Raw genomic sequence first — 26,359 nt, forward strand, 5'->3', positions numbered from 1 at the left:
CATTTGTTTGCTTAATTTTAAATTAACCGTTTCAAGCTTTGAACACTTAGGGCTTTAGAGGGAGAACCCAATGTCCAATTATGTTGGCTTTTATAAAGCTTGAGTTATGTAAGATTTCAATAAAAGTTTGCTACCAAGATGACTGCCTTATTGAATAGGTCACTCTTAAATTCCTTTAAATATTGATTATCTGCTATCTGTGGAAATAATGTAAATTCTACTTAAGTGTAAAACAAGGCAAGTCTCAGACCAGCAATAAATTATTCAATTTGGATAACATTATTTTGTCCTGTTATTCAAATTTACCAAAGTCATATTGGCCCCTTAAACAGGTTAAGTTAAAAATAAAAGATTTTATAGTCGATCTGTTATGCAATTTTGCCTAAATTAATAGATTTTTAAAATAATGAAACCGTTTTCAAACTTAAATTGATTGAACTCTTCAAAAAATAGTTCCTATTACTTGGGATCTTATCTAGCCTGGTAATCCCACTTTCTGGAAGTGGTCGTTGTAATTAGTGTTTTGATAGAATAGGGTTCCGTGGTCTCTAATGTTTGTTATGTAAAAATTTCTTTGATCAGAAATTTGGTGTGTTATTCAAAATGGAAAAGCAAATATTGCATTTTCTACTGAAAGATCCTTAACAGACACTTAAAACAGATCGCTTGATAAATCAGTTACTGATTAAATTAAAATTCCACCTAACAATCAGTCCCCTTTAGTTAGTGGGGTTCTGTGATAACTGGTTAGATCATCCTTGTACTTTATGTGCTTGGCTTGGAAAATATTTAAACAGGTTAACCCTAAACTTTTGTACTTCATCATGAAGGGTAATGAATACTGTGGGAACGAAATTTTATGATACTGCAAATTTGTAGGAGTTACTGGGTTACCAATTAGTCCATACATCCGTTAAGCCTAGTTAGTTGAGATTGCAGTTTGAGAAATGAATTACCTTATATATGTATATCTCTTTCTCCAGATTCTTTAAATAAGGTAATTTCATTTAAAGCACTCATTAATCTTAGTCTGAAATCAAGATGTAGGTTATTTGACTCAGCTTTAACATCTTCCTGGGAGCTGTCACTCTATATAAGGTGTTAAGGGCTGGGTAGTGTTAGGGTGTGGTGGGTACCACTCATTGTGCTGCAGGTGTGCCTAGAAAGCATCATAATCTAGAGTTGGTTTGTAGGTTCAGATACCAGAAGGCAAGCCTAGTAAAATTGAGACTGCATGGAAAACGTTGAGTCAAAGATCTAGATGCCAAAACGATACTGTAACTGGGAGTGTTTGCTCATGTAAAAAGGCTTGTTCTAATAATTTCTGGGCTTCCTGTTATGAAATCTTAGAGCCTAATCTTAGGAACATAGTGCCCCAAAAGGTTGATGCTTCTTCTAAGACCTTATTTTCTTTAATGCTTTAGATATATATTTTTTTTAGATGTTCATAGGAAATATGGTTTTTTTTTCAATATAAACTTCAGATTTTGAGAGAAGAAACTGGTATCTGTAATTATAGTTCATTGTTTTGCCTGTTTGAAAGAACAAAAGTTAGGACACTTACATGAGGAAACAAGCCTCCACTGCCTTTCAAATTATGTTTAAGGACAAGTTACTTTTAAGAATTGGCTTTGACCAAAGTTCTCTTGTTTTCAGGCAAAGAACAAAAGCTTTTAAAACCACAGCCTTTTAAAATGAAGGAGGGGAATACTACAGTGTGAAATTAGGCTTTCTAAAAGTATGCAGCATCCTTCAACTGGGCTTTCTTGTGTCGATATTCCATCACGTGGTAATAGGCAGGTTTGTTTGCATTGTTAGCTGCCCCTCCCGCCCCCCCCCCCGTGGGTAATTGTATAGGTAAATGTCTGCACCCATAAGAATTTAGCAGCAAAGGCCAACTTATTAAAATTCTAGTTCCTATCCCACACCTGTGGACCTACCTCATTGGACGTGCTAAACCAATGTATTTATAACACTGGCCCACTTGACCAATGAAATGTTTAGTTCTTTGCTAACTTTTAAGTAGAATCTGCATCTCTACAACTTGCCACATGTTCGTCTATGGCTAGATGGAGTATTAAGCTGGTGGAGGGCAAACTAGAAGTGAATGATAACTGGATCCCCCTTTCTTTTACGTGATAGCGTGTTGACATGCCATAATGCCTTTATGGCCAGTTCAAGTCCTTCCTGCTCCTGTGACTTAAGGTTCCACTCCTGTGTTGTTACCATCTTTTCTCTTGGTAACTTCTTTCTCCCACTTTGTTAACCTGCTTTGTGCTTTATTACTTCAATAAAATGTTCACTGAGAGAAAAAAAGATACACAAAGCTGCTCGTGGTGAACATTTAGATATAGACATCTAACAGTTGTAGGTTTGTTCCGAGTTTTCCCTGTAATACGTTTGAAACTTTACAAGATTACATACCTAAGAATCAGAATTGTATTCTGTGCAACTTAATGAAAAGTGAGAAGTGGTAATTTACATTCTTGACTTGGGCTCATAAATGTATACTTTGTGGCGGGAACATATAACTGGGACTCTACCAGCAACAGAGAGCTGTCAGAAGGCTCTCTTGCAGCTCTACCAGCTGCTGCCCCCAGTGCCCTTCCCCCATCCTACCTCCAAGCTCACACCCATCATTGCTCATCCCAAGAATGAAGCTACGTAGGTACAGAGGGTGAATATCTTCCCTTTTATGTCCTTCCCCCAGCTTCAAGAAATGTCCACAAAAATTGCATTCGTAAGTTTGAAGTTCAAAATGTGACCCACAACACATTCTCATATTCAGTTGCAGATTTCCTTCCATTATTGGAGCGCTGGTAAGCATAAAATAATATGATGGATTATAAGCTTTTTCTCAATGTATCAGTGGACTGAGAACTTGGCTCTCCCTCCACTTTAAATGTACCAGCATTCTCTTCTGCACTATTCTTTCTTCTTTAATCCTCTCTCCCAACAATTCCTGGTGAACGAATCTCCAGAGAATCATAAAATCATAGAAAATTATAAAAAGAAAAGACCTGAGAGATCATATTTTCCGTTCCCTTTATTTTAGAGATGGAGCTGAGACTCAGTTTTCTGTAATTTAACAGGTATTGTGACCTAAGCACAGTGTTCATAAGAAATGTAAATGTTGTTAGGAGGAGACCTTTCCAGACAGAATGATATTCTGGAATGGTCTGCAAGTGCCTGCAGGTAATTAGGCAGCTGGTGTATTGCTTGATCTCCAAGTCAAGTTTAGGTTTTCTCTTCTTGCTTTAAAAGGGAATATTGCTCTAAAGGGACAGTGAGTGTTTGACACAGTTAAATAAACAGAGACCAGAAATATAGGACTCCTTTTTAGTGAGATTATGTATTTAACTTTAAAAATCACTTATCTACATTGCTTTCTAAAGTGGGTACCCTTTTGTCCTCATCATGATCCATGATCATCCTTCTGAAAAAGACTTGAAGGCACAAAAGCACCAGCGGTCACATATCTTGCCAAATAAAGAACCAGGAGTCAAACAAGCTTATACCTAAATGGTTTTATGCAATCTACATATATGTTGCTCTCCTGCCATGGCAAATACCTAAATTTTTGCCTGAAATGGGAAATAGTTTTATGAGAGAGATGTGAAAGTACTCTGTTCACATTTTACATCTCATTTAGATTTAAATAAACCTTAATATTATATTTTATAAAAAGTTACTGACTGTCATTTTGGAAAGTCCTGAAGTTTATCTTCTTTATCACTTCAAGGAGAGTTCTCTCTTTTTAAATCTTTATGTCCTTTATCAGTCATGAGGGGGAGAGGCCCTCTTTTGTTTCTATATTTGGCAAAGAAACATTGGCATGAGGTTTAGAATATGTTGAAATCACTTACTGTTAAATGGAATATATAGCACTATATTCGTTAGATATTATCAGACAGGCTTCTGTAACAGAGACCAAAAATAACAGTTGTACATAAAAGAATCTTGTAGGAAGGCAATCCATAAGAAGTATAGAAACACCAGCATGTCACCCAGGTACTTTCGATATTTCTGCTCCAAAATACCTACTTGGAACTTATGATCTCTATATTCCAAAAAGAAAGAAAGATAGTGAGAGAGAGGAAATCGGGATAGGTGCTTCTCACAACTAGGTCAGGCCTAGTTGTGAGAACCTTAAAGATTAAGAAGTCACCCCAAAAGTTCCACACAACATTTTTCATACATATATTATTGGCCAGAAATTAGTCACATGGCAGCACCTGGCTGCAAGGCAAGCTGGGAACTAAGGTCATTTATCCATGATCATATGATGGATTGACATATTCAAATTTCCTGTTTGTTAAAAAAGAAAATATATTCTATGGCTGTGGTATCAGTTCACATCTTATCTAAATGTTATTTTTAATAAGCACATAATATTTGTCATTATGTTTTTTTGGAATTCAAAAAGATCAACTTCTCTTATAAAGTAGAAAACAAAAACAAACTTAAACTCCCTAATGCACACAGCTGAACAAGCACTTACTGAATACTTAATTACAAGCTAAAGTCAGTCCTTGGCCAGAGGGATCAAAGCTGAATTATCATTTATCTCAGCGGTCCCCAACCTTTTTGGCACCAGGAACCGGTTTCGTGGAAGACGTGTTTCCATGGATGGGGGCGGGGGGCAGGGAGGATGTTTCAGGCGGTAATGCGAGCAATGGGGAGCTGCAGATGAAGCTTCGCTCGCTGGCCCGCCGCTCACCTCCTGCTGTGCGGCCCGGTTCCTAACAGCCCGAGGACCAGTACCCCTGGTTTATCCTTCTCTCAAAAATCTATAATTTGGTGAAGAAGAAAGAGATATAATCTCATCATGTTACACAATGTGAAATATTTTTAAGAAGCAATAGCTATACAAAGAAGTAAATGCCATGTAAATAGAGAGTGGGTAGGGGAAGGTATTGGAAAAATTCCCCAGAAGGTATTGGAAAAATTCCCCAGAGGAGGTGAAATATGATCTGGACTCAGAAGGCTGAGTAGGATTTCGCTGTAAATCAAGAAGAGAACAAGACAGACAGAAGTAATAGGTTTCCAAAACCTTATTGCATATCTGTTTATGTTCAACATATAACGATGGTTCAATGCTTGAAGATATGAAGTGAATGGATGGCCAGAAATACAAGGATCTAGATCAGGGTCATTAAACACCAGCCCACTGCCAAATCTGACCTGTCGTCTGTTTTTGGTAAATAAAGTTTTGTTGGAACACAGCCACACCCATTGTTTACATACTGGTTATGGCTGCTTTCACACTACAACAGCAGACTTAAGTGGTTGCTACAGAGTTGGTATAGCCTATAAGGAAGAAAATATTTCCCGTTTGGCCTCTTATGGAAGAAATTTGCTGACTTCTGATCTAGATTAAAGACATTTTCACAGGTATAAAGAATGATGTGATTGTTTCAAGAATGAATTAAAATGTAGGCTACCCACTTCCCAAATTCCTTGGCTACAGCTACAAAGCAAAGCGAAGTGGAGGGTTAAAGGTGGATAAATACACTACAGTCAGGAGGTAAGTTGAGTAGACTAGCTTGACATCTTAAAAGAAACAATTACCATTGTAGCCCATCTAAAAATGCCAAATGTCCTGGATTTTGCCTTTCTCACTTTTAGGTACCAGGTAATTTTCATGTTATGGTATTAGAAACTGCCAAAGTGACAAACATGGACTTTATACCCTTGTCAGAAGTGCTATAAGACAGAAACAGAGAGGGAAAAGGAAGCAAATTGTCAAGTATGTGTTTCCGTTTAAGACTGCCCCCCTCCCCCCTTAAAGCTTCTGGCTTAGAGTTTAGTATCTTTGATCTGGATCAGTCCTTCTCTTTTCCCAGTGTTCTGATGCACTGTTGCACTTGACAAGATCAGTACAATTCGAATGGAGGAGAGAGAATCAAGAAACTTATATCCCCAAAATAAGTAAGCCTAAAAATCTAACAACAGACTCCAAGGACCAACTCAAATAGAGATCCTTTATCTTTTTTAATCACAATATAAATACATCTTTAGCCCCTCTCCATGTCAGGTGACAATAGAGTAAAGTGGTTGCTTCTCTTTCTCTTACATATTTGTTCTGATCAATTCTCAATGAACTGGATCATTGATCGCCAGCACATCAGAAGGATTTATGTTAATATCATGATAAATAGGTTGGAGTAGTATAAGAATACTGGATAAGAATCAGGATGCTTACATTTACTGAGTTTTATAGCTGGAAGGATCATAGTCAACGAGTCCAATTTCTCATTTTACACTGGAGGAAACCCAGATCCAGACTGATAATATGACCTACATATTACTCCAGGTCTATTCTACCAGGGGACCTTGGAGACTCTAATTCTCCTCAACCTCTGCTTTTTTCAATTAAAATGTACATAAGTCAAGCAATCCCAAGAAAATTCTGCATTACAGGATGCTAGCAGCCCACATCTTTTTAAGTAAATAAATAAACCCTTTTAAATTTTAAGAGTCAGTCTGAATTTTAGCTTCAGGGTTCAGAATGTAACATTTCAAATCTGGACTGCTGTCTTTGATAAGGAGAGTCCCCACTATACTAGAGAAAAAATTACATTCTGTCCTTTTCTTTCTTTTTCTTTTTCTTTTTTTAAAGACAGGAATGGGGGAAGCAAGTCTTCAAAGCAGATATATCTGAGTCCAAATTAGAAAGCTTTTACTTACCAATTCTGTATCTTGTCTAAGGTAAGTTTCTCAAATTCATCAAGTCTCAACTTTCTCAGTGGGAAAATAGCAATAATAATACCTACATTTGGGCATCATTTTGAGACTTATAATAAGGTGTCTATAGATAAGCACTATACTCAGCACATAATAAATACTAGAGAAATGGTAGCTTAATATATGTATTTTCTTTTTTCTTTACCTTCTTTGTCTGCATTTCTCCTTTGACACTGACCTTTAAAAATATCCCATCTTTCGGGCTTCCCTGGTGGCGCAATGGTTGAGAGTCCGCCTGCCGATGCAGGGGACACGCGTTCGTGCCCCGGTCCGGGAAGATCCCACATGCCGTGGAGCGGCTGGGCCCGTGAGCCATGGCCGCTGAGCCTGCGCGTCCGGAGCCTGTGCTCTGCAACGGGAGAGGCCACAACAGTGAGAGGCCCGCATACCGCAAAAAAAAAAAAAAAAAAAAAAACAAAAAACAAACCATCTTTCTATGTTTGCGTCACTTTATATGGGGCTATTTCAAATATGGTAAAACTCATTTTTATTTATAGAGTTAGGAAAAGTGATCAATGTTTATAAGCCACTTGACAATATAATTTGCTCTTACTTTGACTCTATCTGCATCTGCTTGTGGCCTTGAAATTAGCAGTTTTTACTGAAGTGATCGATTCTGCATAAAAAAATTCAACTTGATTTTTTTTACTTTTTTTAAACTCATCTGAACTGCAGAAATTAACCTGTTTTGTCATAAGGCAGACACAGCTCTAAGAATGGCATTTTATGTTGTGGATTATATGTAAAATAAAGTATTTCCTCTGTATCCAGTATGTTATAGCTCCCTCCTCACCTCCAGCAGCTGGTATGTGCCTGGGGTATGTAAAATCATTTCAGTATTGGCCCAAGTACAGCATAAAGCAATCATAGAAGTAAATCTGTTCTCTCCAGCTCATTTTGTGTCTTCAAGAACCAAATGGAATTTTCCTTGAAATTATCCAGTTTGGGGCATTATTCACATCATTGCTTGTTTCCTAACCCAACTGTTGTCTCATGTGTGTCTGTCTGTCACACTCTGTGTCTTTCTTATGTAATAAAATAGATCTGACCAGAAAGGAGAATCAAGGTTATAATTGTAAAAATTAAATTAATTTGAAAAGTGAAATTTCAAGCTAAAAAACCTCATCAGGTAAGTTCTTTTTTGTTTATAAAAGAGTTCTAAAAGTATATAGATTTTATGCAGCATTTTCAAGTGCAGGAATAACAAGCAAAAAGCCACTCTGATACCAACAACCCAAAAGATAAAATATATTTAGACAAATAACTTGTGTTCATGGCATATTGAACTAAGATTCTAGTAAATGCCCTATCTCCATTTAGCTGGGGCAATTCATCCATTTATGCTACATTCACTATATTACTTATTAGCATAAGTTGAACTAGTGAATTTCAAGAAGTGATTCCCAAGTGATGTATTTCTCTTGCCATGAATCTGTTTCCTATTTTTATCCTGATACAAACTAAATTGAATAATTTCTAATAAAGACTAGAGGACAGAGCCCATATTACTTTCCTCTCTCAGAAAACAGAAGTAAATCTAAGAGGCCAAATCCTAGATTTTTTGGTTCCATCTTACTTTCTCTTATGTAATTATCTATCTATCTATCTGTCTATCTATCTATCTATACCTATCTATCTACCTATTATCTTTATTTATTTCTGTATCTAGACTACAGCTAGTATTACCAGTGGAATATTTTGGTCTCCCTTTATTTTATAGAGGACCAAGTCTAAGCACCGTACACTTTTCTAGCCCCTACAAAACGCTGGGAGATAAGAATATACTAATTCTACCATAACTGCATCCTAGTTTGTGTGTATGCCTGTGTGGATATGTGTGTGTGTGTGTGTGTGTGTGTGTGTGTGTGTGTGTGTGTGTGTGAAGGAGGAGACTAAATGATCAATAATTTTATTTCTATATGTGATTTTTGCCGATTGCTTGTAGAATAAAATCTAGGATTTTAAATCACTTTCCCATTTTATCTTCAATTTTATCTCTTTTTCCTGATCTTCTGATAATTAAACACTCCTTAAGTTTTCTGCCTTTCTTCTTTGTTTCTTCTCTGAATATCCTCCAAGAATACTGAACTCTTTGTTTTAGACATGAAGAAACAGTGCTAGAGAAATCCTGTGGCTGGCCCACAGTCACATAGAGTTGGTATCAGCCACCTGCTATCTCCAGGGCCACATCTCAAGTTTCTGTGATCTAGCATTGCCATCATCATAGTGACCTCCATCACTATGGTTTTCCAACTCTCTAACACACTATCCATTCCTGTGGAGCTTCCACATTCTCTCATCATCTCACCCTTCTTTCTATCCTTGATGCTTTCAATAAGTTGTTTATTTTATTTTTTAATTAATTAATTTATTTATTTTTGGCTGTGTTGGGTCTTCGTTGCTGTGCACGGGCTTTCTCTAGTTGTGGCGAGTGGGGGCTACTACTGTTCGTTGTGGTGCACGGGCTTCTCATTGCGCTGGCTTCTCTTGTTGTGGAGCATGGGCTCTAGGCATGTGGGCTCAGTAGTTGTGGCTCAAGGGCTCTAGAGCACAGGCTCAGTAGTTGTGGGGCACGGGCTTAGTTGCTCCATGGCATGTGGCATCTTCCCGGACCAGGGCTCAAACCCGTGTGCCCTGCATTGGCAGGTGGATTCTTAACTACTGTGCCACCAGGGAAGTCCCTAAGTTGTTTATTTTTAAGTCTATTTTTTTTTCTATTGAAGGGAATAATGCTCCTGTAGAGTAACCATCTAATAGAAGGTTAAATAACCTTAGTGAGAAATACTGGCAATGCTAAATAGAATATGCTATAGTTATCAGTAAAGAGGCTGAAAATATAACATGGATGATTACAGAGATGACATTTAGTATGGGGAAAAAACAGTCAAATAGCAAAAGAAATATAATCAGAAGTAGACTTGTCTACCAGGAAGGAACAATCTGAAAAATGACTCCATGCCTGTGAGTGAAAATGGGGAGAAAATTGTTAGTGAATTTGCTGTGTGTGATGTGTGTGTGTGTACCTTCACATGGTAGAGAAAAACCCAAGAATAATCTGAAGAGAATGAAAAATTATGTCCAAGTCTTACTAATAGATTTTAATTTCTCAAAAATAAACAAAAAACAATTTCAGAAAATGATCATAAGGAATGACAATAGAACCTTTGAACTTCTGTATAAGTTATTTGTTTACTTTGACTTGGCATCAGGAGAAAGTGAGGATCTACATATATTAGAAAAGCAGGGGGCTTCCCTGGTGGCGCAGTGGTTGAGAGTCCGCCTGCCGATGCAGGGGACATGGGTTCGTGTCCCGGTCCAGGAAGATCCCACATGCCGCGGAGTGGCTGGGCCCGTGAGCCATGGCCGCTGAGCCTGTGTGTCCGGAGCCTGTGCTCCGCAATGGGAGAGGCCACAACAGTGAGAGGCCCGCGTGCTGCAAAAAGAAAAAGAAAGAAAGAAAAAGAAAAGCAGAGTGTGCAAGTTGTCCAGTATTTGGAAACATATACTTAGGAGTAGCCGTACAATATTTTTCATGTGGAACACAGATTAAATGTCATGGAAGCTCTCCTAATGCTGTAAAAGTGGTGTTGCTGAAATGACGAATAAGCTTCCAAGGCAGGTATTTTACATATGCCCTACTGGTCACTTAAAACTAGATATAGAGACAAATTAGAAAGTCTGTCACAGATAATAAATGATTCGAGGTAAGGATGACAATTTTTAAGTAGCTAGGTAACTTGCCATAACTATTTGGGTTAACCTGCAAATACCTATAATTTAGAGATTATGGGACACTTTTCCATGGAATTAAATGATTTCAATTTGTTAGGACTGTCATTTATTTATAATGAGTGGATTTTTCTTATTCTCATGCTAGTTTACTTGGTTTATGATCTGTTAAAATAACATGTGTATTGAAAATTGTAGGCTGTCACCCAATTGTTTTCATTATTTTTGAGACGTCATTTGCCTCAGTTTTAAAATGGTAGCACTGAAATGAGCCAGGCTTTCCCACAGAGGTTTTCTGGAAAACCTATGAACTTCTTATTTCTAACAAATTAGTAAAATTGGATAAATCAATAACTTCATTTGTACTACTCCAGTTCAATCCAGTTAGGGATCTATGTAAATCAATTTATAATGAGGAAAGCAAGAGAATTTGAAGAATAAACAAGGCTAGAAGACAAAGAGAAAAATGTTTATCCAATAATAAATACCAAGGTTTAAACCTGAATTGTTTTGTTTTCTGGTTTTCTCTGCTAGACTATAAACCACTTAAGGGCAGCTGGCTTATCTTACCCAGTTTTGTATGCCCAGTACTGACACAAAGAAGGCATTCAATAAATGAGTGAAAGAAAAAGAAGAGAGAGTAAGAGATAGATATTTGCCAGGGGTAGGGGGAGAATAAAAATACTTGAAATGGCTGTTGTTAAAATTTTAAATTTTTCCATTGATGATAAGGAAAAGGAGAGTCTTCATGGTTTCATTTTCAAATATATATCTTCTAAATATTTCATAAAATGTGTTTTTAAAATTCCCATGATATAAATTTGTGTCTGACAATTTAATGAATGAGCTCTGTAAAAATGGTTTGTATTAGGCTTAAAACACGAGAAAGTAAGCCTTGTTTCAGGTAAAAATGCATTTTCTGTGTAAGTAATTCATCTTTTTTCCTTTCTCTTTTAAACTGAAAAAAAAATTATTTCAGAATCCCACTTTTCTGAGTCACTTACAATGTTTTCTCAACCTATGTGGGCAAATAGTGCTGTTATTTTAAAAAGGCACTTTAAAAAAAGGGGGGGTGCTTAATTTCTCTTATCTCTTTCAGACAGACTGTAATTAGAATTAGCTAGGGCTTTACTTAATTTTGCAGGAGTTCTTGTGTACAGCCTTCATACCCTTGGTATAATTAACATTGTATCACTCCCATTAGTGTTTTTAAGCACTTAAATTGTGTCATAATGGTCACAGCTAAAGTTGCCATTAAAGGGCAATTGCTATTTATTATGCTTATAAAGTAGACACTTTACCACAGGAAAATAACATATATAGTAAGGTTCCACTTAGAAAGCAGGAATAGACAGTGCCGTTAGTTATGGCACCCTTGGGCTGAAAGGGCTGTCTCAAATTGATCCTATTATTATTCTATCCAGTAGGCAGTGGGGAAATCTAAACACAGATGACAAATCATTGCTTTTTTTTTCTGTTTAAGCAAAGTTTTGATTAGCTGAGTTTCCTTATAGACCCATAAAATATTGGTGTTAGGACAAAACTACAAGATGATCAGGTCCAGCCCTCTCATTTTACACATGAGAAAATGGAGACAGGAGTTTAGGTGTCAATCTCAAGGTTACAGAAGCATTAGTGGACCTAGGGTTAGAAGTCAAATGATAAGACTTGTAGCTCTCATGCCCATTTCACCAGATATTTCTGAATCATCTACCATTAGATTTCCGTTTCTTTTGTTCCCAGCAAATGATTGACGCCACTTTGATTACATTTAGCTTCTTGACTAACAAGGTGTACTGCGTTTCATTTACAAGACATTTTAGTTGATGTCAGAGACAACCATGTCATGTAGCTATTGAAGAGTGCTTGGTTTTACATGTTTGCTGGTTATACATGGTTTGGTTGTTGTTTTGTTTCATTTTGTTTTTCAGGATTCCTTTTATTGAAGGCCATAGCATTATCCTCGATGCCATTGGTATGTCATTAAAAGAGAAGAGCTCTATAAAATTTTAGTTTTTCTACCAATCATATTATACATTCAGTTTGTTTTTTCCTCTCTATAGGTTAATTTTCTCTCCCAGCCCAGAGAGAAAGATATATTTTATGTGAGTGGAAGGTATATTTTATTCAATTGAATTGTTGAAACTCAACACAAACCATTTAAAGGAGTAAACAATTATCACTGAAATGAGAACAATTTAGTGGGCTTGCATGATTAATGTCCTACATAAATTCTTTATGACATTGAATTGAAAGATGATGTTATGAATGTATAATAGGAAGTTAACAGAATGTGTCACCTTTTGATTAATTTCTGAGGAGACAGGCCTTGCAGTCAGTGATTTTGCAATGGTCAGAAGCTTATAACACTACCATATTTGTTGCTTGTAAATTAAAGTTTAGAAGCCATGATGATGTATGTCCTTAAACCAGCTGGGAGAAAGTGCCTGGAAGAGGAGATAGATAGCTTTATTTTTTTTTTCCAATAAATTTCAGCTGTATGTGTGTGTGAAGTTGTATTTTTCTCTTTCATGTCATTGCTTTGGAAAGATTAACAGCAAAAATTATAAATCTTTTTTGTAATTGTTTCTATTTGGGGAAAAAAACTTCAAAATTGCTACATTGATGTAATCCTGACAAAAGCCAGATTACTATGGATACATAGAGACTTAAATAATTATAAGTACCTATTTTCTGAAAATGGACAAAAATGGGTTATAGAATCTATCATGAAATTTTTTAAAATATCAGAGCTGCAAAAGATCCTGTAGAACATCTTACTCAACTTTCCTTTGTAGATGAGACACTGACATTGGTAAAGTGGAGTACAAATAGTATTTTAAGGTAATATAGCCCATTAGTAGCAATATTCAGAGTAATATCTGAGTATTTTTATTTCTATTTTATCTTGCCGAGTTCCTACTTTATTATTTTCCATCCTCTGCTCCTTGGTAACCCAAACCATGCCTTCTTCATAGTATTAATTTATTCACTCATTAAATTGGTACATGCATTTTCAGTGCTTACTCTATGCCAGATACCAGTGTGCTAGGCATTGGGAGAACAGGAACGAATAAATGAGATGAAAATACACACTATCCTGACATTTATATTTGGAAGGTGGGGGTAATTTATTGAAAGGTAAAGTATATAGCATATTACATAATGACAAATATTGTATAGAAAATAAAGCAGAAAAGAGAGATGTGTGGTTGTTATCATTTTAAATAAGATGGTCAGGGAAAGATTCACAAAGGCTTTAACAAAGACAGATAGTGAGGGAGCCACACAGATGTTCTAACTTGTGGTAGAGCATTTCAGGCAAAAGGAATGGCCAGACCTCCAGTCCTAAGGCAAGTGTGCCTGCTAGGTTTGGGGGATACTCTATCCAGCCAGAAGAAAGGAAAAAGAGAGAGGTACAGACAAAGTGGGGATGTGGGGAGCAGAACTTTAAAGCTTCATAGTCAACCAGAAGGACCTTAGTGTTTACTTCCAATGAGATAGGAATTTATTTATTAACTTTTAACTCACCCGACAAGTATCTAGTGACTTCCTACTAAGTTCCAGGCATTGTTCAAGTCAGAGGAAATATGTTAGTAAACATAGGACTTCAGCTTTCACTCTGAGATAAACGGGGTATCGTTGGAGAGTTTTGAGCAGAGAAGTGACCTGATATGACTTAACTTTTAACAGAAGCCCTGTGGGTGATGTTCTGCATGGAGTGTATATTGGGGGGATGGGAGGAGTAGCAGGAGGTAATAGTCAGGAAAAACTACAATAACCCAGGGAAGCTTAGACCAGGTAGGTAAAATTGAAGGTGGTAGAAAGGGTTCAGATACTGAATATGTTGAATATAGAGATAATAGACTCTTCTGATGACTACCTGGCAGACACTCTGTCATCTAGATTTTGCCCATGCCACCTTTGAGCCACAGTTAGCTAGAAACACTGTTCCAGGGCCCTTTTTTCTTCCTAAACATGCTGCACCTTCATATCTAACTCACTTGATCATCACGGTCACTTCCCTATGTCATGGCTTGACTTCCTACTCTCCCATCATAATTTGCTCTATAGTCAACCTCCATAGAGTTCAGAAATCTGAAAACCTCTTCTCTTCAAAAGGACTTGGCTCTTGCACATGAAAGCAATCCTTAGTTTGGGTACATGCAAAGCTCTTTTCAAATGATCGAAGTTCACTTTCACTTTTTTTTTTTTTTTTTTTTCTTTTGCGGTACGCAGGCCTCTCACTGTTGTGGCCTCTCCCGTTGCGGAGCACAGGCTCCGGACGCGCAGGCTCAGCGGCCATGGCTCACGGGCCCAACCGCTCCGCGGCATGAACCCCTGTCCCCTGCATCGGCAGGCGGACTCTCAACCACTGCGCCACCAGGGAAGCCCTACTTTCACCTTTTTTCTAGGCTCTATCCACCCTGCCTCCAATGAAATAGATGCACAAGCTTCAAAGGGTAGAGAGCTTGGGAAAATGATAATTGTTAAGAAACACAATATACAGCAGATACTATTTCAAAAATATTGTCCTTCTGCATGAATAGAGATAGTAGTAGGGGGCTTCCCTGGTGGCGCAATGGTTGAGAGTCCGCCTGCTGATGCAGGGGACACGGGTTCGTGCCTCGGTCCGGGAGGATCCCACATGCCGCGGAGCGGCTGGGCCCGTGAGCCATGGCCGCTGAGCCTGCGCGTCCAGAGCCTGTGCTCCGCAACGAGAGAGGCCACAGCACTGAGAGGCCCGCGTACCGCAAAAAAAAAAAGATAGTAGTAAGGCTGGCCTATGGTATTATTGTAAAGTACCTTCAATCTTCCTTTTTACCTTCATTTCCCTTTAGGGGCACTGCCCTTCCCACATAAAGAGACCATTCCCTTTGCTTGTACTCTTCACATCTATTCTCTATTCTTTCTTCATTGTAGACACTTATAATTCCATTTATGCTAAGATAAAAAATAATTATTGAAGTAGGAAATTTTACCTCCCAATACAATTTGGTTCTCTGTAGCAAATAAAGTAATGAAACTTAGGAATTCTAATGAATACAAAATAAGTCATTTTTGTTTGCTTTTTCCCTGCCTTGGGCAAAAAGAATTAGGTATATATCAAGGGGGTTCTTAAACTTGAGACATTATAAAAATGATAAAAGGATCTATGGAAAATGAATGAAAGTTTACTCTAAAATGAGAACTATATTATATTTTGAATCAAATACCATCACACTGGTGATTAGAATTCAACATAGAATTTTGGGGGGGACACAAATACTCAGTCCATAACAGTTGCTCAAGCAAGTTGACCATCATCTTCTAAGAGTGGGAAACCAGCAATTTGTCTTAAATGTGGTTTTAATTGTCTGTACCTTAAACGGTACCTTGATATGAGGAAAATAGCAAGAATTTGTCATTAAAGTTTTCTTAGTAATTTGTTAACTTTCTACCACTGACAGACGATTTGTCTTATAAGTAAAATGTGCCGTCGTGACCTTAACACTTTCTATTTTCTGTCAGTGTGATAGTTGATTTTCCTCTCCTCAATTAGGCAACTGTTCTAGTGACTCAAAGTAATTTTTGTGACATGATTGACATGTGAAGAAGTGACATATCCCGTTCACTAAAAAGATGCATATTATGAGCAAAGAGGCCTCTGTGCTCTGATAAAGCTAAAAGGAAAAAACTTCTACATTGAGAATTCTGAGGAAGAAAGCCAATAAAAATTATTCCATCCCCATAAACATCAGTATAAGCTTTGAGAATAGCAGGGTCATTGTTTATATTAGATGCTTAGAATAAAGACAGAGTTGAAGTAATTTTTTAAATGCAACATATAGTTGAGAAATTAAGAAGCTATTGAAAATTTTAGATATGAGCTGAAAGAAATTAATCCATCCTATTCATCCAGAAGATATCCAATCACTTTCATCTTGTTTTATATTAGATAATATTTTAAAGAAATGTATAAAATCTACTAAAAGAGGTTTTCATCAGAGGGAAGAGTATTAAATAACGAATTTCCATGCTTTTAAATTTAGGCATGCCTTTAAATAAAATAATTTTTAAGGCATAAATCTGTTTAGCCCATGCAGATGTCACAAAATTTAGATATGGATGTAGAGAAATGCCAACTTGTTGGGATGTGAGGATTAGATACGGTGCATGCCAGCAATGGGAATTCAAGAGGATGTTCTGTATTCCTCTCTCTTACTTCTTTGAAGATAACTTCCCAGCTCAAAATACCTGTGGTATTTAGAGTAAAACGAGTCTTTTAAAATGGGCTAAAATTAATTATTCTTTGTTCTTGTGAAGTACCTTTCTTTTGAGGATGTGCAACAGGTCTGTAAGTACAGGAGTAAAATGTACTCACAGCTCCCTCAAGAGAGATGCACATCATGTGAATATATTATTTCATACTTAATAGACTAAAATACAGAAGTATATCATCCAGACATAAGCAAAACTAAACCAAAGGGCTAGGTGGGGAAATCACACACACACACAGCCTATATTCATACACATGTGGGTGAGTCTATGTATGTAGAAAAGGAAAAGATTCTGGCTTACTTGTGTACAAGCTCACAGAATAACAATTCCCAACACTTCTTTATTTCTCTCCCTTCTCTTTTACATGGAAGCAATTCCTCTAGTGCCCAATAAGATTATAACTTGCACAAAAAAAGCTGTTTTTAAAATTTTGATCCTTACTTATTTTTTTCTTTTTTAAAATTAACAACATGAATCACCTGTGCCACTCATTTAGGACTTTCATTCAATATAACTTTAAATCAGGCATCTATTATCATCACATACCAATACTATTCTTAAATCGTTGCTGTGATTTGACCTTCTGAAGCAGGACCTGTGTAAAACCTGTGTCACCCATGGAAGTATGAGCTCCTTGGTATGAAAACCAGTCTTTTACATTTTAATATCCACACTAGATATAGTAGGATGCTAGGGTGCTGTTGATAAAAATACTGCATTTTGTTTCATTCATAGATAGGAGGTCACAAAACTGCAGGCTAAATAAATATATAAATCAAGTAGCATTTCCACAGAATTTTTTTCCCTGACACGAAAATATTTGACTTGTATTACTCATCCTATCCAAGTAGCAAGTATAAAAATGTAGATATCCAAACCTTTAAAATAACCTAGAATTATCTGGTTTCATTCCTAGTTCAAAGAATGTGAGGTAAAGGAATTCTACTAGAAATAGTCTATGAAAAAAAATCTAAATATAAAGACAGACTAGGTAGGTCAGACAGTGACTGGATTTGCCTATCCTCATCCTTCTTTATTAAGGCTTTTCTACTTTCATATGCCAGAAAGCTTATAGCGTTAAAGTTTAACCAACAAAAATTTCCTGACAGAGTTTCAGTTATCAGGCCAACGATCCAGAAGAGGATAAGAGAACTCTGTGTCTCAGTGAGCAAAGAGGAACATTTGGTGTTAAGCATTCAAGCAAATGCCCAACTGTAATGAAAAGCATCATAAAAAATTGAAGATACCTGAGGAGATCTGTACCCAGGTTTTGGACCCTGCTGGGGTGCAGCTAACCTTGCATTTCAGCCAAGACTTTTAACATAGATATTTCCCCTTTTAATGACACTCTAAGAATGCAGCGTAAACTCTAATGGTACTTACCTAAAGTGACATTCTGTAACAGAGTGAAGTATGCATAAGGAACCAAAAAAAAAAAGGTTTCTTGGAAGATGTGGGACTCAAATGGGAACTCAGTGCCCTTAGAAGAGGGCAAGTATCTGAATCAGAGAAGACCAAGAGAAATGGCTTCCTGATGTGGTGACCACAGGGGGTAATGAGAGCTTCACGTGGTAACTGGAAGAAAGTCGTGCCTTGTGAACGTGTAAGAAACAGGGTTAGATCATACGGGTGGAACTGAACTGAAGTAGGAGAGTTTGAACTTAATGCAATAGGTCAAAGGGAGTCATTTTATTTTTATGAATCCAGCAGTGGTAGTTTAACTGAATCTACTTACCTTATTCCAACTCTTTGTTCACTTACAAAGCTTCAACTACTTCTTACTGTCAGACAACTTCCATTTCAGAAATACTAGGGTGTACGGATAAGCAACATGGAAAAATGAAAAACCCCATGAAGTTATCACCCAAAGACTGAACTAATGTTAATTCTCAAGATATATCCTTCGTACATGAAACTTTCTTTCAAGAAAAAGTTAAACATTAAGTCGAGCGTGGGGGGCGGGTGAGGGACTCAAACTAAGCCCAGGAAGTGAACACTATCCCTTCCTGGTCATTTTCCTTATTTTCTTTGAATTTTGAAATACAAAGAAGGAACGTGGAATTGGCCATAATGAATAGAAAAATAAGAAATGCCATTATTTTTAATATTTTATTCAGCTTTCTATTTAGCTTAATTTTAATATTATATATTAATGTCAATTCTATTCCTGGAGCTTGGGTTAATGTAAGTCGTGGGATTCATTCCTTCAACAAATAATTACTGAATAACTACTAATTATGTGTTAGGCTAGATAAATAAGACATCCTGTCTCAAAGAGCTCAAAATCGAATACTGTTGAAATTAGCTTCCATTCAAGATCTTTGTCAGACATATGTGGGAATTTATGACACAGCTATGCTTTGTCTTTCTCTGACTAAACTGATAAACATTTTCAAACCTTCTAATTCCCTGGCCAAACTTATTGTCAGTATTAATGCCCCCACTTCTCCAAAACACACTAAAGTATTTAATTTGTTGAAGAGGTGAGTGTTTCGTTTATTTATTCAGTTATTTCACCCACTTGTATGATGTCCTGTTCTGTGCCAGGGAGGCCTTATGAAAGAGGTCAGTTTTATAAAGACAAGGCAGGGTCCGGCTTAGGAGAGCTTCAGCCTTCAGAAAGCAAACAGAGGAGTAAGTCCAGGTAACCCAGGGTTCTGTTGGATCCCACTGGCACCGTGGATGAACCACTTCATTTATTGTACACTAGTACCGTCTCAGGGATAGTTGTGCCATCTCCTTCTTGAGCAGCTGAAGACTAGACGATGTGAAGTTTCTCAACTCCAATTCTCTCCTTTAAACTCAGTGTTTACCTCCACCAACAGCTTTGTCCCTCTTCCCTCTTTCCTAAAGCTAAGTTGCCCACCTGAGTGCCAAACTCCATCTCCATCCATCTTCTCAAGGACCTACTTGAAACTATTCTTTCCCTCTCCTACGTTTCAATCTCTTTTTCTCTAACCACATTTTATCTTTTCAGTCTATTCGCAACTTATTTCTATACTAAAAAAAATAAAATAAATCTTTTGCTTGTATGCTAGGCCAGTCAGGTCCACTGTTTTGGAATTTCTTGTAGGGTCCAGTGATTTAGGAAGTGTATACTGGTGATCAGCACTTATTTCTTCTACAGAAATAGGAAGGACCTTGTTCTGTGCTGGTTTTCTGCTCCACATTCCCACCCCACGGCATTCCTCTCAGCCTTAACCTGTAAGGACAGTGAATCCATGCCCTGGGGTCCTTTTGCCCAGCAGATTCTTCACCCTCTACCAGGTATTGAGTCCATCATAGGCAAGACGCACTGACTCACTGGATCTTTTGATTGTATATATGTATATCTCTGCATTACTGTTTACTGGCTAAACAGAAAGCCTAAGGAAGAGTAACCTAAGGCTGAATTCTAGCCTTCTTTTTCTCTCAACGTGAGCCAGGACCAGCTCTCATGGGCTAGATCAGCTCACCTTCTCTCTACTTCTCCTTCAAGCTGCTTCCTATCTCTCTTGTTTCCTTTCACTCCCAAAGGTCTTGAAAGCGAAGTCACATTTACGGGGTCCACTTCCTCGTCTCCTATTTACTACTCTCTCCCACACTATCTGACTTTTCCTCTAACCGTGCTATTGATAATATACTTGCTGAAATCATTAAAGTTTTCCAAATTGCCAAATTCTGTGACCTTTTCTCGTCTTATTGTACTTGACTTCTATATATCATTTGGGGCTGTTGACAGTTCCACAAGTCATTAAATTCACTCTTTCCCTGCCATCCATTTATCTGAATTTTCCTAGTACATCTCATTCTCCTTTGCTTTCTTCTCTTTTAGTCCTTCCTTCTGGACCATTGTTTTTTCTCAGGAGTTTGTGTTTGTTCTAATTAACTTCCCACTTCACATTCTTCTTGGGTGGTATCATCCATAATTTCCACTGCTGATAATTCATAAATCAAAATCTAGTTCCAATTTTTCCTATCAGTATTCTATTTCTAACTCTGTATGAGCCATAGTAATCTAATTGTTCCACAGTTACAATTAATGTACTGAACTGTGGCTACCCCAAACTCATATGTGGAAGCCCTAAACCCCAATTTGACCGTATTAGGAGCTATCTTTAAAGAGGTAATTAAGATATAATGAGGTCATAAGGGTAGGGACCTCATCCAATAGGACTGGTGTCCTTGTAAGAAGAAGAAAAGAGACCGTGGATGTGCACACACAGAGGAAACACCATGTGATGACACAACAAGAAGCCATTGGACCTCACCATTTATCCAGTATTTAAAAAAAGGGAAGCCTAGGGTCATCTCTTTTCCTTACTTCCACATCTAAAAAAGGACAGAAACTGTAGCATTGTGGTGAGGAGCACAGGCTAGCATTACCATTGGCTAGCTCTAAAATCATAGCAAATTTGTGTTCTTTTGTTAATTGCTATTCTGACAGGTGTGAGGTGTGGTTGTGGTTTTGATTTGCATTTCCCTGATGATTAATGATGATGAGCATCTTTTTATGTGCCTGTTGGCCATCTGCACTTCCTCTCTGGAAAAATGTCTGTTGAGTTCTTCTGCTTATTTTTTAACCAGGGTGTTTGGTTTTGTTGATATTGAGATGTATGAGCTGTTTATATATGTTGGATATTAACCTGTATCCATCATAGCATTTGCAAATATTTTCTCCCATTCGGTTAGGTTGTCTTTTCCTCTTGGCAATGGTTTCCTTCACTGTGCAAAAAACTTTTAAGTTTAATTAGGTCCCATTTGTTTATTTTTGCTTTTATTTCCATTGCTTCGGGAGACTTATCCAAAAAAATATTGCTACTATTTATGTCAAAGAGTGTTCTGCCTATGTTTCCTTCTAGGACTTTTATGGTTTCTGGTCTTACATTTAGGTCTTTACCCCATTTTGAGTTTATTTTTGTATATATGGTGTTAGCGAATATTCTAATTTAATTGTTGGTGAGGATGTGGAGAAAAGTACTTAATTTTTTTAACATCTTTATTGGAGTACAATTGCTTTACAATGGTGTGTTAGTTTCTGCTTTATAACAAAGTGAATCAGTTATACATATACATATGTTCCCATATCTCTTCCCTCTTGCGTCTCCCTCCCTCCCACCCTCCCTATCCCACCCCTCTAGGTGGTCACAAAGCACCGAGCTGATCTCCCTGTGCTATGTGGCTGCTTCCCACTAGCTATCTATTTTACGTTTGGTAGTGTATATATGTCCATGCCACTCTCTCGCTTTGTCACAGCTTACCCTTCCCCCTCCCCATATCCTCAAGTCCATGCTCTAGTAGGTCTGTCCTAGGTTCTTCATGCCCCCTTTTTTTTTCTTAGATTCAATATATATGTGTTAGCATATGGTATTTCTTTTTCTCTTTCTGACTTACTTCACTCCGTATGACAGACTCTAGGTCCATCCACCTCACTACAAACAACTCAATTTCGTTTCTTTTTATGGATGAGTAATATTCCATTGTATATATATGCTACGTCTTCTTTATCCATTCATCTGATGATGGACACTTAGGTTGCTTCCATCTCCTGGCTACTGTAAATAGAGCTGCAATGAACATTGTGGTACATGACTCTTTTTGAATTATGGTTTTCTCAGGGTATATGACCAGTAGTGGGATTGCTAGGTCGTATGGTAGTTCTATTTGTAGATTTTTAAGGAACCTCCATACTGTTTTCCATAATGGCTGTATCAATTTATATTCCCACCAACAGTGCAAGAGGGTTCCCTTTTCTCCACACCCTCTCCAGGATTTATTGTTTCTAGATTTTTTGATGATGGCCATTCTGACCAGTGTGAGATGATATCTCATTGTAGTTGTGATTTGTATTTCTCTAATGATTAATTATTTTGAGCATTCTTTCATGTATTTGTTGGCAATCTCTATATCTTCTTTGGTGAAATGTCTATTGAGGTCTTCTGCCCATTTTTGGATTGGGTTGTTTGTTTTTTTGTTATTGAGCTGCATGAGCTGCTTGTAAATTTTGGAGATGAATCCTTTGTCAGTTGCTTCATTTGCAAATATTTTCTCCCATTCTGAGGGTTGTCTTTTGGTCTTGTTTATGGTTTCCTTTGCTGTGCAAAAGCTTTGAAGTTTCATTAGGTCCCATTTGTTTATTTTAGTTTTTATTTCCATTTCTCTAGGAGGTGGGTCAAAAAGGATCTTGCTGTGATTTATGTCATAGAGTGTTCTGCCTATGTTTTCCTCTAAGAGTTTGATAGTTTCTGGCCTTACATTTAGGTCTTTAATCCATTTTGAGCTTATTTTTGTGTATGGTGTTAGGGAGTGTTCTCATCGCATACTTTTACATGTAGCTGTCCAGTTTTCCCAGCACCACTTATTGAAGAGGCTGTCTTTTCTCCACTGTATATTCTTGCCTCCTTTATCAAAGATAAGGTGACTATATGTGCATTGGTTTATCTCTGGGCTTTCTATCGTGTTCCATTGATCTATATTTCTGTTTTTGTGCCAGTACCATACTGTCTTGATTACTGTAGCTTTGTAGTATAGTCTGAAGTCAGGGAGCCTGATTCCTCCAGCTCCATTTTTTGTTCTCAAGATTGCTTTGGCTCTTTGGGGTCTTTTGCGTTTCCATACAAATTGTGAACTTTTTTGTTCTAGTTGTGTGAAAAATGCCATTGGTAGTTTGATAGGGATTGCATTGAATCTGTAGATTGATTTGGGTAGTAGAGTCATTTTCACAATGTTGATTCTCCCAATCCAAGAACATGGTATATCTCTCCATCTACTTGTATCATCTTTAATTTCTTTCATCAGTGTCTTATAATTTTCTGCATACAGGTCTTTTGTCTCCTTACGTAGGTTTATTCCTAGATATATTATTCTTTTTGTTGCAATGGTAAATGGGAGTGTTTTCTTAATTTCACTTTCAGACTTTTCATCATTAGTGTATAGGAATACCAGAGATTTCTGTGCATTAATTTTTTATCCTGCTACTTTACCAAATTCATTGATTAGCTCTAGTAGTTTTCTGGTAGCATCTTTGTGATTCTCTATGTATAGTATCATGTCATCTGCAAACAGTGACAGCTTTACTTCTTCTTTTCCAATTTGGTTTCCTTTTATTTCTTTTTCTTCTCTGAATGCTGTGGCTAAAACCAAAACTATGTTGAATAAGAGTGGTGAGAGTGGGCAACCTTGTTTTGTTTCTGATATTCGTGGAAATGGTTTCAGTTTTTCACCATTGAGGATGATGTTGGCTGTGGGTTTGTCATATATGGCCTTTATTATGTTGAGGAAAATTCCCTCTATGACTACTTTCTTCTGGGTTTTTATCATAAATGGGAGTTGAATTTTGTCAAAAGCTTTCTCTGCATCTATTGAGATGATCATCTGGTTTTTCTCCTTCAGTTTGTTAATATGATGTATCACATTGACTGATTTGCGTATATTGAAGAATCCTTGCATTTCTGGAATAAACCCCACTTGATCATGGTGTATGATCCTTTTAATGTGCTGTTGGATTCTGTTTGCTAGTATTTTGTTGAGGATTTTTGCCTCTATGTTCATCAGTGATATTGGCCTGTAGTTTTCTTTCTTTGTGATATCTTTGTCTGGTTTTGGTATCAGGGTGATGGTGGCCTCGTAGAATGCGTTTGGGAGTGTTCCTCCCTCTGCTATATTTTGGAAGTGTTTGAGAAGGATAGGTGTTAGCTCTTCTCTGAATGTTTGGTAGAATTCGCTTGTGAAGCCATCTGGTCCTGGGCTTTTGTTTGTTGGAAGATTTTTAATCACAGTCTTAATTTCAGTGCTTGTGATTGGTCTGTTCATATTTTCTATTTCTTCCTGGTTCAGTCTCGGCAGGTTGTGCATTTCTAAGAACTTATCCATTTCTTCTAAGTTGTCCGTTTTATTGGCATACAATTGCTTGTAGTAATCTCTCATGATCTTTTGTATTGCTGCAGTGTCAGTTGTTACTTCTCCTTTTTCATTTCTAATTCTATTGATTTGAGTCTTCTTCCTTTTTTTCTTGATGATTCTGGCTAATGGTTTATCAATTTTGTTTATCTTCTCAAAGAACCAGCTTTTAGTTTTATTGATCTTTGCTATCATTTCCCTCATTTCTTTTTCATTTATTTCTGATCTGATCTTTGTGATTTCTTTCCTTCTGCTAACTCGGGGGTTTTTTTGTTCTTCTTTCTCTAATTGCTTTAGGTTCAAGGTTAGGTTGTTTATTTGAGATGTTTCCTGTTTCTTAAGGTAGGATTTTATTGCTATAAACTTCCTTCTTAGAACTGCTTTTGCTGCATCCCATAGGTTTTGGGTTGTCGTGTCTCCATTGTCACTTGTTTCTAGGTATTTTTTTATTTCCTCTTTGATTTCTTCAGTGATCACTTCATTATTAAATAGTGTATTGTTTAGCCTCCATGTGTTTGTATTTTTTACAGATCTTTTCCTGTAATTGATATCTAGTCTCATAGCATTGTTGTCGGAAAAGATACTTGATACAATTTCAATTTTCTTAAATTTACCAAGGCTTGATTTGTGACCCAAGATATGATCTATCCTGGAGAATGTTCCATGAGCACTTGAGAAAAATGTGTATTCTGTTGTTTTTGGATGGAATGTCCTATAAATATCAATTAAGTCCATCTTGTTTAATGTATCATTTAAAGCTTGTGTTTCCTTATTTATTTTCATTTTGGATGATCTGTTCATTGGTGAAAGTGGGGTGTTAAAGTCCCCTACTTTGAATATGCTACTGTCGATTTCCCCTTTTATGGCTGTTAGTATTTGCCTTATGTATTGAGGTGCTCCTATGTTGGATGCATAAATATTTACAATTGTTATATCTTCTTCTTGGATCAATCCCTTGATCATTATGTAGTGTCCTTCTTTGTCTCTTCTAATAGTCTTTATTTTAAAGTCTATTTTGTCTGATATGAGAATTGCTACTCCAGCTTTCTTTTGATTTCCATTTGTATGGAATATCTTTTTCCGTCCCTCACTTTCAATCTTTATGTGTCCCTAGGTCTGAAGTGGGTCTCTTATAGACAGTATATATATGGGTCTTGTTTTTGTATCCATTCAGCCAGTCTGTGTCTTTTGGTGGGAGCATTTAATCCATTTACATTTAAGGTAATTATCGATATGTACGTTCATATTCCCATTTTCTTAATTGTTTTGGGTTTGTTATTGTAGGTCTTTTCCTTCTCTTTTGTTTCTTGCCTAGAGAAGTTCTTTAGCATTTGTTGTAAAGCTGGTTTGGTGGTGCTGAACTGTCTCAGCTTTTGCTTGTCTGTAAAGGTTTTAATTTCTCCATCAAATCTGAATGAGATCCTTGCTGGGTAGAGTAATCTTGGTTGCAGGTTTTTCTCCTTCATCACTTTAAATATGTCCTGCCACTCTCTTCTGGCTTGCAGAGTTTCTGCTGAAAGATCAGCTGTTAACCTTATGGGGATTCCCTTGTGTGTTATTTGTTGTTATTCCCTTGTTGCTTTTAATATGTTTTCTTTGTATTTAATTTTTGACAGTTTGATTAATATGTGTCTTGGCGTGTTTCTCCTTGGATTTTTTATCCTGTATGGGACTTTCTGTGCTTCCTGGACTTGATTAACTATTTCCTTTCCCATATTAGGGAGGTTTTCAACTATAATCTCTT

At 37.1% G+C, this 26,359-nt stretch overlaps 1 protein-coding gene across 1 annotated transcript in view; it reads left to right on the forward strand.

The window, feature by feature from the left end:
• ROBO2 (roundabout guidance receptor 2) overlaps window positions 1-26,359 on the forward strand; it is a gene marked incomplete at its 5' end in the record, with an annotated part of 1,616,413 nt that overhangs the window by 562,396 nt on the left and 1,027,658 nt on the right. The window lies entirely within an intron of this gene.

This window comes from Leucopleurus acutus (genome assembly GCF_964270905.1).
Source record: "Leucopleurus acutus genome assembly, chromosome: 5".
NCBI lineage: Eukaryota > Metazoa > Chordata > Mammalia > Artiodactyla > Delphinidae > Leucopleurus > Leucopleurus acutus.